The 5,174-nt window shown below is 31.0% G+C and overlaps 1 long non-coding RNA gene across 1 annotated transcript; it reads left to right on the forward strand.

Annotated features, from left to right (window-relative positions):
- The first annotated feature begins 1,261 nt into the window (after nt 1-1,261).
- LOC116014139 lies at nt 1,262-4,807 on the forward strand. The gene is made up of 2 exons (XR_004097348.1): nt 1,262-1,794; nt 4,460-4,807. It is a non-coding gene; the product is annotated as an uncharacterized LOC116014139 (long non-coding RNA).
- Nucleotides 4,808-5,174: the final 367 nt, after the last annotated feature.

The following is a 5,174-nucleotide window of genomic DNA, read 5'->3' on the forward strand; positions in this document are numbered from 1 at the left end:
TTGCTCAATGGTCACCACCTCCAAATTTCCTTTATAGAGAACGACAGTCCAATCTACACTCATTGGACTAGATCTTGTGACATATATCGACGGTATACTTACTGCACCAACACAATATTCTGATGCCAAGGACAAGGTTGTTAATCCTTGCTACACAATTTGGTTTCATCAAGACCAAATAATCATCCATGTAATTCTAGGTAGTTGCTCGAACAACAGCTCATGATGCATAGAATCAATGCAATTCTAGGTATCTATGCAAATGTATTCTTTTATGGGACTTTTCAACCATAAACTTCAAGGTGACAATTTAAGACACTTTTGAGACTTCAATCACGCTCTAAGAGACATTTTTAAACCTTGAGAAAGCTTGGATTTTCTTCGCAGATTAAAGGGATTTTTTCTATGTTTTCTTGAATTCTTCCGTCGTTTATTTGATTTCTTTTGTTTTTGCCTCAATGTTTAGAGGCTACACTCTTAGACATGAATTTATGATAAACTTTTAGGATGAGATATTGTTCTTAATTATTTTATTGCTTTTAACACAATTGTTTATCCTTCAGTTCAATTGTGTTTTTCATTATCATTGAATTAATAATTGTATGTCGACTTATTAAATTTATGTTTGATGCATATATATTTGTGATAGAGATATCCTCTATATGTGTAGATCACCACATGATCTGATTTAAAAGAGTGGTATGCAATCCTATAGGGAAGATAGTTTTATTTTACTAATGCTAGTGTAACAGTCAACATCGTATTTCTGATGACATGATACTAAATTTACCCCTCCAATATAAAACCTAAAGTAGATATAATTTGTCAAATTGTAAAATTTCAAGTCTTGCCGAAAGCGAGTTGTATTATTTTAACTTTTATGTATAGTGGGGGGTATCATTATTGATAGACGTATAGTATAGTATAGTATAGTATAGTATAGTATATTGATGATATGGGTGCATGGTGTATTGATTGAGCTAAGAATTATAATGGTAGGGCGGGAATATATTGATGGTGGGCAAAAATAAAAAGAGTGGGGTATGAAAAATTAAAATGGAGCTTGTTTTTATTCAGATTTATGACCCAATGTACGTTGGCGTAGCTACCTTACTGCGCACTCACAAATAAAGCAAGCATGGCATTATGTGGGCAACAATTGAACCCTACTTCTCCCATCCCTCCATCTATAAAGCTGCACCCTCTCACAGCTTGTATGTGTGCTAGTGTGGTCCATTATTATTTTTTTTTCTTAAGGTAATTTAATTTTGTATGGGCATATATGGTTTCACTACTTCACTCTCTAGCTACCTCCACTGATCAGTCAAAAAAAAAAAGAAAAAAAAGAGAGCCAAACTTTACTGTCTCTGGCATATATGTAAGTAGACAGGCTCACATTATTCTGGGCTCATAAAAAAAAATTGGGAATTATTTGATATGATGTGTATATAAAGGCACACATACATACATGTGAGATGTGAATAGATTAGGGAGCTTATTGAAGGTTCAGTAGTTTCAACCATCAAGTCCTGTCATGCTTTTCCACAGCTTTCTTGAACTTCTTCAGCTGAATGCTGGTCTCTTGGCTTTGGTTATGAGGGAGAAGAGATCATTCATTTCTGCATTGAAGTCCAAGAAAGCTGTGGGAAAACATGCCAATTTTAGGACTTATGTTCCTATGTTTTTCTTCGTTGTTCTGTGCTCAACATCTCTGAGCTGAGGTTCCACTCCTCGGAAAGAGTGGTTGGAAATTGACGATTTTTCTTCCTAAACCTCAAAAGGCTCCTTACAAAGGTAATTCTATTCTCGAAACATCTTCCCAGTTTTGTTTTCTTGAAAAATTTCATGAAAATCTTGTTTTCTTGATTCCTTGGAGTATAATGAGGAAACTTTTTGAAAGTTTTGGATCTGATTTCTGGGATTGGTTGTCTGGGACTCCATGTAGTCTTGCTATGTTTTTTTTTTTTTTTTACTTTTTACTTTTTACAATGAATTTTTCACTGGCTTGGGCTGTATTGACTTTTGGAGTGAATAATTTTGTAAATTTGATACTGATGATGATGAATCATATCATATCAGAGTGGTGAAAATGTAACTGAGAGATGTGGTAGAGAAGATTCCTTACTTTCCTCTTTGCAATAAAAACTAGTTGATGTTTCAGTCCTGTTTTGCCTTTTGTTTTTTACTTCCTCTCTGATCTCATACATTTCAGTGAAAAAGGTTAAATTTTGTTACTATGTGAATCAAAAGTTTGTGCCTTTTACCATCCCCACCACCCACCCACCCCATTAATTATGTGCCACCATATAAATTTGAACTTCAATTCTGTCCAATACATTTCAAATTCATTTTTTTAATTAAAATATTTCATAATAAAATAAAATTGCGAAATTTATTCTCAAAGTCTTTATGCAGTGGTAATGTTTGTTGTGATTATATCTCTCATTATCATTGTTTGTTGTTGAAGTTACACTAAACTCAATTTGGATTGGAATATTATTTATTATATAGAATATTCTATCTTATAGAGAATATGAAATAAATATATAAATGAGGTGTCATTAATTGGAGGCAAATTATACCATGGACCAGGATCTACCTTGCATTGTAGATTCTGGTCCAAAAATAACTTTTAAATTCTGTGTCTGTAGTTGTCATATTATGTATATCTATATACAGTTAATAGTTTTTGTACTTGTATCTATTATATTATGTGTCAGCAATTATCAAGTTATTTGTTCACATGTACAGAAACTGTTAATTGTTAATACATAATGTATTAAATAAAGGTACAAAAATTTTGTATAATAGCTCAGAATGCAATATGAATTTTGTTACATGGTATAGCAATTGGTGATTGGTAGGTAATGTATATATGGGCGGGTCCACTGGATAATGTGGATTGATTATATATGCCAGACAATAAGGGATGGGTGTCAGTGAACTTTAGAAAGGATATACTACTTTTGTTGCATTATTTACAAATAATTTACAATCTAAAAATGCTTTTTCCATATTGTGTACTACGTAATTATTATTTTATTTTTTGTGCAACATTATATTATTCTTAACATATAATAAGTCCATAGGAGTATGTCTAAAATGCCAGCAACCAACCAAACCTATACCTCAGCTTGTTTTCACTTTTTCAAAATCAGATCTATCGGCTTTTGCATGCTCTTCAATACAATAATAAGAATCACAAATAATAATAATAATAATAATAATAATAATAATAATAATAATTACAACAACAATAATAACAATAATAATGGTCTTGTGGTAATTAGTTTTTATTTTTTTTTATATTGTATAACTGAGAAATTGATGCATTTGCCTTAAATTTCCAATTAATATTTTTCTAGGTATACATGTGGGGAAAATTGTGTTAGAAAAATCTCTAAAATGATTTGTGAATAGAAATTTTGGATAGGATACTTTCTAATGGGGTGAAAGGAGATAAATTTCATATATTTATATACTCAAAATGGTTATGTTAATGAGTAATTAAGTTAAATAATAATAATTTTTAAAGTGTTTTTATTAATTAAGTTGAAAAAAATCCAGCTTATAAGAGTTTTTGAAAAGTTTTTGTCAAACCTGATTAGAAAATGTGAGTATGAACTAGTGTGTGTCTATATATGTGTGTGTTCGTATGTTAATATATGAATGGGTTCAAATGAGAATAATGTCTCCTGTAAAAAGCGAGTAAAACTAATCTCCGCCATTGCACCCATCTGAATTCATCCATAGTTGAGTGTATTTGCCATCCTGGGAAACAGAAACTGTGCAGGGCAAGTATCAGTCTCCAACACTGAATGTCCAACATATTAAATTCTTAGGGGAGCCTCTTGTAAGTGAACTTAATTTTTATGGTATTTTGTGCATTTTAATTTAATTTGTGTCTATATATAAGAAATGCATGCATGTGTTTAAGAAATTAAATTAAATTATAATGTGTTATATGATCCGAGAGTGTTAAATTTTGTTTAAATTTAGTTACTAGTAATAGACTAAGTGATCAATATAACCATCCAATACTCTCTATATATGTGTTAATACATTTATTTATTTATATATATTCTATGTATGCCAGTTTTTTCCATCTTTTTAAATTTGGAGGCTGGGATGGGAGCTGCTTTTCTTTATTTGGAAAAGAGAGAAAAGATTTAGCTTAAGAGAGAAAAGATTTATCTTATTTCATTCATACCCTAGTGGTACAGAACTTTAATTTACGGAAAAGTCTCAACTATTACCTGAAAGTGAACTTTGGGTGAAACTCACCTTGTGGCCCGGGTCAAACCAAGAAGGTCAATAGACAGCTCAGTTCCAACAGATAGAGTTGAACTTGAAACATTGTGATTATATTATCAAATCAGTTGTTTGAACAACTTGGCTGGAGATATCCTTTGAGATCAGATACATTAATTATATTCCTTGCATATATGTTTGTGTGTAGGTGTTCCTAATAATGAGCAGTTGTGTTACTGAAGTATATCTATCCCTGCTGGTTTGCCAACATACAAGCAATGGTTTGTCTTTAAACCATTTTCTTGTAGTGGGAGAGCTATCAACTTCAAATTTTGAGACTGAACAGGGATGCACATGCACCATTGATGGGAGCTTGGGCTATTCATAATCTTATGTATTAATAAATCAATTATTGGTGATGTATCTTTACAAGAAAGCCTATGAATGCAAATATGAAACATTAACTGATTAACCACCCAACAATAATTGGCCAGGCTATCCCAACAACTGAATATAATGTGACTAGCTTGATTTGTTTAAAATTTATTTTATGGCACATTTAGTTCACGAAATGATATTTTAAATTCATTTAAACGAATTTATATCTCATTGAATTTCACTGAATCATCATTTCGGTTCTGATAGGAATAGTGTTCCCAGACTTAATTACACCATGGAGGAGCTATTCTTGTTGGTTAAAGAATAAAAAATAATGAATATTAGAAAAATAATTTTTTTTAAAAAAAAATGACTCAACAGGCACTACCTTCAGTATATATTACACCCTTTGTTCAACAGAAATATGGATTTATAATTGAAAATTTAATACAATTTTTAGAACTGATGATTAAGTGGTATAATTTTGATTTTTCCCGTCATAAATAGAAATATTGAATACATAATCATTTTATTCTAAATTAGTA

This window comes from Ipomoea triloba, chromosome 3, assembly GCF_003576645.1.
Source record: "Ipomoea triloba cultivar NCNSP0323 chromosome 3, ASM357664v1".
Classification (NCBI taxonomy): domain Eukaryota; kingdom Viridiplantae; phylum Streptophyta; class Magnoliopsida; order Solanales; family Convolvulaceae; genus Ipomoea; species Ipomoea triloba.